The sequence below is a fragment of the Myotis myotis genome, unplaced genomic scaffold, assembly GCF_014108235.1.
Source record: "Myotis myotis isolate mMyoMyo1 unplaced genomic scaffold, mMyoMyo1.p scaffold_m19_p_21, whole genome shotgun sequence".
Lineage (NCBI taxonomy): Eukaryota > Metazoa > Chordata > Mammalia > Chiroptera > Vespertilionidae > Myotis > Myotis myotis.
In genome coordinates this window covers 11,306,437-11,319,896 of record NW_023416326.1, presented here as the reverse complement: position 1 = coordinate 11,319,896, position 13,460 = coordinate 11,306,437, and the positions used below count along the sequence as shown (strand labels likewise).

Sequence of the window (13,460 nt, the reverse complement as noted above, 5' to 3'; positions counted from 1 at the left end):
ATAACGTAGCCAAATAGGACATTCACTATTACCAGCTACCTAACACTAAGCGTTCATTGATCTTGTGGTCACATAACCGTCATAGCTCTATTCCTTATGCACTGTTACTTCCATCCTTACACAATCTGAATTTATCAAGTGTAGATTTTTAAACTTGAATGTACAGCTTTCCAAATATGTGCTATGGGATTCCATCTTGCTGGTCCGTCTCTTGGTGGTTCTGGATGTAGCTTCAGGGTCTCTTCCCTCAAGTGCATCCCTGAAGGGACTTCTGTCCCCAGAACACGTCAAGTCAAGCATGTGAGCCTGGCATTGAAAGTCCTGTGTAACCAGGCCCCTCTGTGGCTCCCAGGGTCCCCTGGAGAAAGCACAGCAGCATGGGAGGCAGAGCAGGCCTCTCCACAGGTCCCATGTCTAGTCTGACTCTGTAACTTAGTTGCTTGGTAACTTAGGGACTCTCTCAGACTCAGTCTCATCATCCGCATTCAAGTGGGGACAAATTAGACCCCCTACCTCTTTGAAAGCCCCCTGTGGTGCCATTAAAAGCCTTCTAAGATCTGACCCAGACCTGCCTTCTAATCTTGTGTTCTGCTAATGGCTACTGATTCTTTTCTTAAACAACTAAACACATTTTGTTTCTCGCTAGTCCCTAGATACATTCATACTATATTTATGCTTCTGTCTATGCTAAAGCTGCCTGGAATATTTCCTCCAAACTTACTCATATTCCCTTCCCTTCCCTTCCCTTCCCTTCCCTTCCCTTCCCTTCCCTTCCCTTCCCTTCCCTTCATCTTTTATTTTATTATTTTTTAGAACATATTTTTATTCATTTCCGAGAGGAAGGGCAATAGCAGGCTGATTTTTAAGTTGATAATTTTGTATGGCCCATTCTCTCTCTCCCTTACATCCATTCTTTCTTCCTCACTTCCTACCTCTAATTCAAGGCCTAACTCAGATGCCATCTCTTTGGAAAAGCATTGATTTCCCTACTCAGAATTGACCTCTGCCTTCACAATATTCCTGTGGAGATAGAGTGTACCTTCAGCATGTCACTTTCATATCCTGGCCTACATCCCAGGCAGTCTTGTTTCTGTCTGTTTGCCCAACATGAGGAGCAGGTGGCATATACTTTGGAATTGTGCTTTCTTGCTATTGTCATGTTTAGGGATGCCTCCAGGCCAGGCAGAGAGGTCAAACCATGGGCTACACTCATGTTTTCTTTTCAGCGGCAGGAAGATTCCAGTCTGCCTGATCAAAAATAACGGGCTCATTCTAAAATGCTGCAATGCACCAGCCTTCTCCATGTCTGTCTTGAGGACTCTCGATACGTCTTTGTTAACGTGAATCCGGCATGAATCCTCTTGTCTTCCTCAGCTCCTGCCTGCCTGCTTCTCTCTTACTACCAACATCTCGCTATTTCTTTTGGGGAATTAAAAAAATATATATTTTAACCATTATGGTGGGGAGCATGGGCATGGGTGAGACTGACATGACGTCACCCTCAGGCGCACGCAGGGCCCCCCACCAGTCAGCCAACCCTTAGTCTTGTTCCCAGTGATTGCTTTAACAGTGGGCCTGTGACTCCCACCTAAGTGCACGGGGAGATGTTAAGTGAGGGGCTGGGAAGAATACCCCCACTCTCATTTAGGGGAGTGATGGGAGGTGTCCCCGCTTCTTCCAGACCCCGTGGCAGGAGAATGTGAGGTCAGGACCGGCTCTGTGAGGGAGCCAGTTGGAGGACTAAGGTGAATGCAGAGGAGGGCGGAGCTGAGAGAACAGAGAAGCCGACACCTGATGGCTTTCTGCATCAGATTGTGACTGCACTTAACACCGAGAGTATACGTTTATTTTTTTCCCCTCTTTTTTTCCTTTTGGCTTGAGTTATTTGAGCCAGATTTGCTCCTTCTAAACAAAAGCGTCATAACCAACAGCAACGCCTTCAGAATATTTTCCCAGATCTGTTATCTCCCCCGCCGCCTCCCAGCTAACATCTCGGCAGCTGAAAAGCCCTCCTGATTTATAGACTCTGGGTTTATCAGTTTAGTCACCTCTGGGCTGCTCTTTGTGAAGTGTGGATCTGATGAGTGTCCCTCCTACTTGCCCCGCAGAACTGCATGCTGACAGGTCACGGTAACAGATGGGGAACAGAACGTGAGAGATGAGGCAGGAGAATGAGATGTACCCTCGCGATCGTGGCTGTCCTAATAGGGCTCTGTGTACTTGGACATCGTGTAGAGAAGCGTTACTTTCTAGGACACGAGTTTTCAGTGTTTAGGCTTTGATGGAGGACTGGGAAGCTCTGACAAGGCATGCTGTCGATCAAACTGCACCTCCTGAAGTGAGCCACCTGCTCCACAAATTGATCAAGTGCAGCCTTGGACTTGAGAGCTTCTGTCATGGAGAAGGTGATGCACATTGTTGATAACTTAAAAAATTAAGCTATCCTTCTAGAACGGGTGGGGAATCTTTCCTGCCAAGGGCCATTGGATATTTATAACATCATTTGAAGGCCGTGCACAATTATCGACTTAAACATTATTAGCCTGCTGTATTCAGTCAAATATGTCATTAACTCACCCCTAATGCCTTGGCAGGGCCAGACCAAGTGACTTTGTGGGCCTTGTATGGCTCAAGGGCCGGACGTGTCCCACCCCTGCTCTAGAAGATGGTCAGCTATTCTGTGATGGAGCTACTCTTCCTTTTCAGCGAGGTGGCCTCTGAGGGGACATGTGGGTGACACTTGTGTTCTTTTGCCAGCACCAAGCACAGGGCTCTCCTCTGCTGGAGATGTTTCCTGGCAACAGAGACAGTCTCTCCTTTTTCTTCCTTCTTTAACTTCTCTTTCTCATCTCCCTCTTCCTTTCTGTCTCATGCTGACAAAACCAGGGATGGTTTTATTTTTTTATTGTTTTTTTTTAAATATATCAATCTATCTTTAAATTTCTCATCATAAAACCAATAAAGGGACAACAGCTGATCCAACCCAATCTTGATTCATGCTTAACTAGAGCCACCAGATAACTGTGGCTAGAACACAGACCGAAGTGATCTGTTGACCAACTTTTCTAGTTCACGTTTTGGAGATGAGGCTTCACTGAAAAGACTATTTTTAGATTTCCAAGCTGCATGATTCCCCTCAGGCACCAGTTGGACATCAACTGAAGTTTTTATGTTTTCTTCTAGGCAATGATAGTAGAAGAGATTTGAGTAGCCACCGTTCCTCCCCCAGGCTCTTCCAGTCTGATACAAATGACACACACACGCACACACACACACACACACACTATTTGAAAACAAAATCAATTCATTTGGAAGTTCAACCAATTTCGTCAACTTAATTGACACTACACCTGCCATAATTTTATGCAACTTGGCACTTAAAACTCTACATTATTAACTTCACAACAAAGCAAGAAAATTTTAAAACATTATCCATTACAAAAGAAATGCCCCTGTTTTGTATGTATTATGTTTACAGTATACCTAACATACATTTTTTAAATTTTATCAACATTTTTAATGGCCTTTAGATGTTTTATTTGTAATTCAAACAACAAACCATTTCTGTTTAAGCATGGGAATCAGTTGGTCAGCCTTAACAATATCCTCTTTTCTTTCCATTTATTTTTTTATCTGGGTTATGCAGAAGGTGTTCCCTCTGAGACCTGAATCGATTAATTCTTCAGTGGCTTCTACTTCACTAGCGAAGAGTTCCAGATAGGTTATTCATTCATCATCGTCATCAGTAGCCTCACTCACAGTATTAGCTGTCAGATTCACTGCCCAGCGTTCTTTGTCACTGGCCTTATTAAGGCCCAGCTGGGTTTATCTTTCAGGGCAGTTCATAGGCTGTCCTGTGTGCCCTGCCCAGAGAGGAGGCGTGGAATGTCACTCTTCCGTCCCAGTTGCCATTCTTGATGCTGCAAACCATTTCCCAACTCTTACTTAGTCACTTCCTTCCAGCTCCTGGGGAGTGCTTGCTTTATTTCTTGGACTTGGTTGGGTAGCTGTTCAACACTGAGATGCGTGAATGGGTTCTTTATGTTGTCCTTGGCTTCCAAGAAGAGTTGGCTGCCGAGGAGGGTGACAAGGGTTAAAGATATATGAGACTGCACTCAAGTTTTTTAAAAAATCTTTTCGTGTTTCCAGACTCTAGTTAACGTAGAAGTATTGCCATCCCTTGGGGGATTATCTGAATCAATCTTGTTTCTTGGGCCATGCGATCCAGTCTGTTGCCCAGCACGTGTTCACCTTGAGTTGACCCTTGGCATGGGGTGGGGAAGTGGAGGAGGAGAATGGCTTTGCCCTGATTGGACCAGGAAAGTGTGGGCCATTTATTAGCATATTTATGAGGTAGCAACAAGCATGACATCCATGCCAGACAGTCTGTGAAATGGAGAAAGTATGCATACATTTTATTGCCCAAGTTTGGGTGAGTAATAGGGAATGGATAAGAAGAAATTTGGAATGCAAGTACAAGAAATGATTTAAGATTTGTCTTAAATAATCTAAGGATTTTTTCCTAATAAAATAAAAACATACAAGCATGAAGTTTTGGCAAATTCTAACATATGCCATGGGATAGATTTGCTTATTGTGCATTTAACCACATTTATTAAGCCTCTGCCAAATGCTTCCCTCTCTGCTATATATTGGAAATATGTATATATTTCCTTACTTCCTTTGAGGAATTCACAGCCTGATGAAAAGATAGATACACATGTACATGTAATCTGATGGTGGTTGAGTAGTTCCTCTCATTTCCTGGGGTGTGGCCTTCCCCTTCTCCTTTATCACCTGCCACCAGGTGACAATGACTTCCATTCGTTTCAGTGTGGGAGGCATGCCTGTGCATATTCCCGGCCATTGACTAGGGGTTTTCCAATATAGCACCATGGAGAAGGGGGTGTCCTGGGGCATGGAAAGCCCCCACACACCCCAAGTGATGGGCAGAATGGCTGATTTTATTGTAAGTGACAAGTGCTGTTCTCTGGACTTTTGCGGAAGGTCCACAGGCTTGAGTCACCTTCGACTTGTAGTTTCCCTTCTCCACGTGACCTTGGTGGGGTTGGAGGGTATGCATGGACTTGAGAAGAGCCAATGCGGTCCTGCCAGCGTGGTTCTGTAGTTGAGCGTCGACCTATGAACCAAGAGGTCACGGTTCAATTCCAGGTCAGGGCACATGCTCGGATTGCGAGCTCAGTCCCCAGTGGGGGACGTACAGGAGGCAGCCCATCAATGATTCTCTCATCATTGATGTTTATCTCTCCCTCGCTCCCCCCTCTCCCTTCTTCTCTGAGATCAATAAAAATATTTATATGCATACAAGTTCTTTGATTGATCTCTTCCACCCACCCATCCTCCCCTGCCTTCCTTCTGAGGTTTGAAAGTCTATTCCATGCTTATATGTCTCTGGATATATTTTGTTCTCAGTTTGTTTTGTTTGTTAGATTCCACATATATGCATAACCCATAACACAGACAATAGGGCGATGAAGGCCTGGGGTAGGGGTGTGCTAAAGAGGTCAATGGGGGAAAAAGGAGGACATGTGTAATATTTTCGACGATAAAGATTTTAAAAAATAATAAAAATATTTTTTAAAAAAAGAGCCAGTGCGTTTTCTACATAAGCGAACTGGGCCCATTGTATCACCTTGGAATATAATTTGTGCTGCTTCCTGACCAAGACATAGCGCTCTCTTGCCTGTCCTGGAACAAATCTACATCTTGAACAAGCAGTGAGCGTGCTTCGGATTGACAAGGGCCTGTCTCTACAAGCAAATGCAGAAGAGAAAAGATTAATATTTGGGGATAGATATGATCTCACTAAACATGCTAGAACGGAGGCGTGAACAAAATAATCCAGGAGTTCAAAAGGAGGAAGTCTTTACTCCGCAGGGGGTTTGCCGGTGAAAAAAATTTTTTTTTTAAAATATATTTTATTGACTTCCCACAGAGAGGAAGGGAGAGGGACAGAGAGCCAGAAACATCGATGAGAGAGAAACATCGATCAGCTGCCTCCTGCACACCCCCCACTGGGGATGTGCCCGCAACCAAGGCACATGCCCCCGACCGGAATCAAACCCGGGACTCCCCAGTCTGCAGGCCGACGCTCCATCCAGTGAGCCAAACCGGCCAGGGCTGCCGGTGAAATTTTAAAGAAATCGAATTCTTCAAGGATTTGAAGAAAAATAAGGATGTTTCAATCAGGAGAAGAGAGAAGCATTTCAGGCAAGAAAGCAGTACATGCCGAGGATGTTCTGACCTCACGAAAACGAGTTTGTGTGTGCGTGTATTTTATTCAAAGAGGACATATTACTGCAATGCAGAACCGGGCTTTGGTTTAGTTAACCAGTCAGCACAAGTTCACGGAGCATCTGACGTCACGGGGCACAGACAGAATGTGCCTTCCCAGGCCACCCAGGCTTCCCCCCGTCGCACCACTCAGCTTATTTCTTTCACGAGCATTTGTCGCAATCTAGAATGATCTTGTCTGCTCACTTCTTCATTGTCTAGACCAGTGGTTCTCAACCTTCTGGCCCTTTAAATACAGTTCCTCATGTTGTGACCCAACCATAAAATTATTTTCGTTGCTACTTCATCACTGTAATGTTGCTACTGTTGTGAATCGTCATGTAAATATCTGATATGCAGGATGGTCTTAGGCGACCCCTGTGAAAGGGTCGTTCCACCGCCAAAGGGGTCGAGACCCACAGGTTGAGAACCGCTGGTCTAGACTGAAGTGGAATGTAAGTGCCACAGGGTGAGAAATCTCTCTCTTTTTTTTTGAGAAGTCTCTCTTTTATTTAGCATGGCATCCTCGTCACATTCTGTCTTGCACACATAGTTTGACGTAATATTGTAAGAAGTGCAGCTGCAAGTCAACTTTTGATTTCCTTGTTTTATACTTAGTTGCTCATTTAATTCTTTCCAATCCTGTTTGAACCGAGGAAGACAAACAGTCCATGCAGCCAGGACAAAAGTCATGTGCATCCTGGATTTCATTTTACTGTGACCCATTTTTCGATAGTCCCCACCCAGCTCCCACCCCCATGTGCTTACTGAGTCATGGGCTGCCTCTTCAGTGACTTTAGAACAATTACACAAGCACAAGTTCCCTTTTAACACTGTGTGATAGACCGTGTTCCTTGCCCACACAGTCCCACTTCCTCCTCATTCACAAAACCCTCATTTCCTTCAGTAAGTAGCCCAAAGCTAGCCATGATCGCACCCCCGGACTAACAGAGACTGGCATTAGTGTGATTCCGTGCCCTTGGCCAACAGTCTTCCAGAAACGCAGGCTTAATTCAACAGTGCGTGATCTCTCTGGACCTCTACATGTTGCTCCAACGAGACTTCAGAGAGAGACGTCTTTCCCTGCGGTTGGAGGGGGAATCTTTTTGTCTCCACTGCTCCACTTGCCGGTGGCAACCCTGTTTGCTGACGATGGTTGACAAAGCTGAAGTGTAGAGGACTGAGTGGAAGGAGGTGCTGAGTCACACAGGAACTCTGATGACACGATGCTGGCGTGGATCCTGTTTTTCGATTTCTGTATTTTTCAAGTCAACTTGATTGGGATTCTCTGATACTTGTGGACACAGTCATTCTAATGATAGATGCAAACAAGGCAGCTCTGTAGGGGCAGCCCACTGAAGCGGTCGTTCCCTGATGGCAGCGACTGTCTTGTTTACTGCTTGTCGGGTACCTGCATGGATGTGGCTGAATGCATGAAGGCAACACTTCTAGTTCTAGTTCTAGTTCTAGTTCTAGTTCTAGTTCTAGTTCTAGTTCTAGTTCTAGTTCTAGTTCTAGTTCTAGTTCAGGTTCTAATTCTAATTCTAATTCTAATTCTAATTCTAATTCTAATTCTAATTCTAATTCTAATTCTGATTAATTCTAATTCCAGTTCCCTTGAGAAACTTATTCTCAGGTCCGGCTTTTTATATTAATTGAGAGTTAGTGGTCTTCCAGTCAACAATATTTACTCACCACCATCATGTCTAGACAATTATACAAAGTAGTGTTGACAGCTAACACTTAAATAAATAATATTGCCATTCCACACCATTGGCCAACATTGTCACAAGCACTTTACATGTATCTATCCATTTATTTTGAAAAAATATAAAAAGCAAAAAGAAAACCTGTACGGGGCTCTCTTACCACACTGTCTTATAGTTGAGACAGGGGGTTAAAAGGTTTCATGATTTGTCCACATTTGGTCACTTAACCAGGAAGGGGTGGAGGTGGGATTTAAATTCAGACCATCTAGCTTAACTGCCTATATACAGCGCACAGAGGACACTTTTCCTAAAAAAGTGACACAGTGGTAAAGAATTTTGAGAACCATTGGCTATAATGTGTATTTTTGGGATTGGAAGAAAATAAGACAGGAAGGGTAAATTTATTCTGCCATTTCAGACTCAGCCTTCGGTGCTGTGCTCTCCAAAAAGGCTGCCCCTTGCTGCTTGTGGCTCCTGTAAAACACACGCCAGGTTGTGAAGACAATAGTAATCAAAGTAGAATCTCTCTTCCATAATTTATTATATGAATTGTGCATTGAAATGGTCGTAGTCTCAGGATCCTGGGTTATAGAAAACATGTTGTTAAAATTATTTTTACTTGTTTCTTTTTACATATTTTAATGTGGCTATAGAATTTAAAACTACATGTGTGACATATTATATGTTATTGGACAGCACTGCTTTACTGACTTTGTGTCCAGTGCTGTTTCTGGATTTAAGAAGATGTCACAGTTCAGTGATACGTCACTGAAATTAACATCTTCAATAGTGGACGGATGATGGACTCTTTTCCTAAAACTAAAATTATTTCTGGAGTGATCGGTATTAGCCTCTCTTACAATGTTAATTATCTTATGGGCACTTTTGTAGAATGTTATAGGATTTGTCCAACTCTGGAATCTGAAAGCAGAAATGAGAAGAAGTTAGAAAGAAGCAGAACTTCATGCTCAATGGCCCCGTCTGTAAGCTATCACCCTGTGTGAGAATGCACTGCTTTGTGCCAAGTGGAGATTTAATATTGTAAACTTCCCAGCAGGCAGGGCAAAGGTCTGCTAAGTACCACCTGCTTTTCAAACCAGAGCTTTATATCTGGTCTTTCTCAGACTTCATCATGGCCTTCCTCAGACTACATATTTTTCTCAGTTCTTTTAATATTGCAGTTTCAAAATGCACAAGGCATACATGACCTGTGGTTGCATATCAAAGCTAAAGACTGAGAGTTTAATTTGGAATGCAAGTGGGAATAGGCTTATGAGATTGGAATTGGAAAAAAAAAATTCATGTTCCTTCTTACCCCAAAGCAGGCAGCAGCAAATAGTTGCTTCTCCTTTTTGGCGCATTCCTCCTTTTCATTATTTTGATTTTGGTATGACGTCCGTACATGCCTAAGATATACACCAGCTAAGCAAACATCCAGCCTCCCTCCTAAGGGAAGTTTCCATATAGGTCAGTGCACTTTTTAAGCCATATAAATATCAGATTAACTTGGGATTCAAAAAGACCTAATGTTAGGATCTTATCCAAGATCCACATAGTTTAGTGTGTGTGTTTTTCTCTACATTTGCAAGGCAAAAATGTAGAGCCAAGATAAAAACCTATGTAGATTCCTGAAAGAAAAATTGTTTTTGCAAATGAGTTTAGCAAATTTAAATGAAAAGCATGATATCACTGCATGCATTTTTTCCTAAACAGTATGTGAGTCAATCAATCAAATGATCAATCAATGAGCTAATGAATGGCCAATGTTAATGAATGGCCAATGGGTGCTGAGTATCTTCCGTGTCTGGACCCTTACCCATTACTCTGAAAATTAAGGAGAATAAGCTAAAATGGTCCCGTTGTTGACCTTTTCGTTGGAAGATAAAATGGACACCCACTTGGCAATATTTTGTAGAGGTGAAGCTTGGGCAGAGCCTGGAAAAATGAATAAAATTTAAGGGAAGAAAGGTCAGTTCTAAGGAAGGAAAATAATTGGATTTAATAATAAGAGAGAGAATATATCTAAGCACAATAAGAAAATCTAGCAACGAGTATTACTGGTCAGTGGTGAGAAATAATTGGAAGGGCAGAAAAACAAACAAGTAGTGGAACATTTTGAGCCTTAGGTACAGAAGTTTACCTTGATTGGAGAGACTCCAGAGAGGCGATCTCTTTTTCTGGTCGTAAGAGTGACGTGAGAAACAACAGACTAGGGGATAAATGAGAAGCAGGACCCAGGCGCTGAGACATCTTGGGATCTAGCTGAGAGGATGACAGCTGTGAGTAAGCACCTGGCTGTCGTAAAGGAGAGAGAGATGCCTGAGATAGCCCGGAGGACGATGTCATAGGGCTGGATGACTAGGCTGGCTGATGAGCTTACAGAACTCTGGAAGAAAAAGAAAACATTGTCTTTAGTTGTGATTTTTGACCTTCCAGTCTTTCTGTTCCTTTCCTTCTCAGTAGACGACCGTTTCTTCTGCTTTTTCATACCTTTCTTGCCCAGAGAAACCTTCATAAATATTTACCAAAAAAAAAAATCAAGAAAATAGCTTTCAAATATACATCCCTACCCAAAATATCATAGCGCAATGCAAGATGTCATCTTGCTTCCCCTCCCCCCTTATTTAAACGGTTTCTCTGCCGTGAAGACTCTCCCCTTCATCTGTATTAAATCTACTCGTTCTTTAAATCTCATCAAAAATGGGTCTTCACCATTCTTGATTCATTCCAGCTAAAGGTATTTGTCATCAGCAATCAGAGCCTACCTTATGTTTTAATTTTTGTACCTTATCAGGCACTTAATCGTTGCTTCTTGGAAGACAGGAAATGTGTTTTCCATGTCTTTATATGTATTCCCTGTATGGTTTACATCAGTGCTCTGCAGGGAGTAGGCGATGTGTAATTTGCTGTAAAGTGACCCTGCGTTATTTGGTGACACCATCCTGGTGTAGGCCCATGGCATTCTCACCTGGGCTATTACTGCGTCTCCTAACTCATCTTTCTGCCTCCAGTCATCCTTCCTATTGCAGCCCAAGGTGTTTCTGTACATTTTAGTTGAGATTGGTATCCCATTGATTCAGAATAAAATCCTAGCCTTCAGTATTCAAGGCCCTCTACCACCTGATCCCAAGCTACGCCCACTTTAGGCCTCATCCTCCACGTATGCTGTGGTCTTGTCATGCTGGATCATGGGTCCAAGATGGTTATCATAATGCCTCTGTCTAATGCTACTGCCTTAGGCTAGAATGTACTTCTTACCATTGCCAGGGATTCCTCTTTTAACCCTTTGGGTTCCAGGAGAGGCTCTTTTGGGCTGTTGCCACCTTTGGGTTGTTGCCCCTTAGCTGGGATGCCAAAAGTTAGGTAAACTCCATCTCCTTGCCATGGACAAAAATACGGGAAGTGGTTTTCTAGAGCATCTGGTCCAGACCCCGGGAATCTCCGCACAGGTCAGAGTCAGCCATTTAACAGTGGCAACAACCTATAAAGTCAGATGCAGTCCGTCTTAACCTGCAGTTTTGGGCTAACGTCGGAAAACAGAGTTAGAACTGGGAGAGTGCCTGGCACAGGGTGGGCACTTCCTAGACTCTACCCCGTCCAGATACAGACACATTCTCTTCACTCTCCAGCCCCTCGAGGTGAGCATCATCAAATATTGTGGTAAACACACGAATCAACTGCCCCTCTACCAAAGACCTGTTTCCCGTGAAATTTCGGGTGTCACTTGAGGCAACCCATTGAAACTTACAGATCGCCTCCCTCTGCTCACATGACCGATAATAAATAGACAATTTCTTCTCTTCCCTCCATCCCCGGGGCACTGTCTGAAATGACTGTCCTTTGAAATGCTCCTGGGCTTAAAATATACGAAAAAGGAAATACTGTCAAAATGAACTGACTGTGGATCCCCTGAGAAACATCACGTAACATTTATTTGTGGAGGTATCTCGTTTCTAATCTTAAATCTATTTCAGCGCGTTCCACTAGAGAACATTGGAACATATACCACCTGGATTCTGAATCAAGCCTGTCACTTAGCAGCCCCGAAAAAGGTCAAAACTCTGTTTCTTTTGTGTGTGTGTGTGTGTGTGTGTGTGTGTGTGTGTGTGTATGTGTGTGTGTGTGACTGTAGTCTGGCTTCTCTTTCTATTACAAATCGTGAGTTATAGAGAAGATGCTTAGTAAGAATTTTTTTTTTTTTTTTGCCAAAGGAAAAAGCCCTGCAGATATTATCAGACATTGGTGCCAATGGGGCTTTTGAAACCTTGTCCCTGTTTCTTTGTGTTGTTGGGAGATGCTTCTTATTTCACCAGAATGCATTCATCAGACCTTTGACTGTTTACTCACCGGGTGTGCCAGGCATGGTGCTGGGTGTTGGGATTCAGCAGTGAGCAGAAAAAGACAGTCTTCCAATAGTGGCATCAACTGTTGGAAAGCGAGGAAAGATCTAGGACATTGATGGCGAACCTATGACATGCATGTCAGAGGTGACACGCGAACTCATTTTGGTTGATTTTTCTTTGTTAAATGGCATTTAAATGTATAAAGTAAATATATAAAATAAATATCAAAAATATAAGTCTTTGTTTTACTGTGGTTGCAAATATCAAAAAAATTCTATATGTGACACGGCACCAGAGTTAAGTTAGGGTTTTTCAAACTGCTGACACGCCGAGCTCAAAAGGTTCGCCATCACTGCTCTAGGATGACCAAACAAAGCTACCAATGAACAAGAACTCTACTCAGGGGCTCTCAGTGAGAGAACCTGGTGCTCTGAGAATGTCTCCAAGGGCATCTGGCCTTGGCGAGAAGGTCAGGGAGGACTTCCCGGAGGAAGTGACAATTGTAGTGAGAGATGCATGATGAGTAAGAACTAGAGTAGCATTCCAGGCCCTGTGAAACCAGTCGGCATGGCACCTACAAGGGGGCGGAAGTAGGCCAGCGTGGCTGGCAGAGAGCGCTGGGGACAAGGTTGGAACGGAAGGAGGGGTCAAACCATGAAGGTGTTAGACCCTAGTAGGGATCGTACCTTTATCTCCTAAATTGCTTGGGAAACCTGTCAACGGTTTATAAGCCACAGGAGACAAGAGCAGCTTTATGTCTTGAAAGGATCCCTAGAGTTAAAAAGCAGAAGGCACATTGGGGGAGGGGAGGGAGTGAGGGGAGACTAAGCAGTCTTCCAGGCATCAGATGGTGGCTTCTGTGACCAGGGTGGTGACAGAAAGCAGGCTGGAGATGGGAAGTAAATGACACAGGGCTTGGTGACAACTTGGATATATGGCCTGACTCCCAGGTTTTTCTGTTGGCCAAGACCTTTCCAAATTCAGGCTTGTGCAGACCTGACATATTTATTCTCCAAAGAAATATTCCTTTCAATGACCCTTTCACCATTCATGGAGCACCTATTAATATATTATTCTGGCCTGCTGGTGGCACAGGAATGAGTGAGGCGACGTC

The 13,460-nt window shown here is 43.5% G+C and overlaps 1 long non-coding RNA gene across 1 annotated transcript; it reads right to left on the bottom strand.

Annotated features, from left to right (window-relative positions):
* Positions 1–7,062: 7,062 nt before the first annotated feature.
* LOC118678705 lies at positions 7,063–10,511 on the bottom strand. Its single transcript, XR_004974983.1, has 4 exons — positions 10,144–10,511; positions 9,902–9,938; positions 9,319–9,409; positions 7,063–8,924 (listed from the first exon to the last, which is right to left on the bottom strand). It is a non-coding gene; the product is annotated as an uncharacterized LOC118678705 (long non-coding RNA).
* Positions 10,512–13,460: the final 2,949 nt, after the last annotated feature.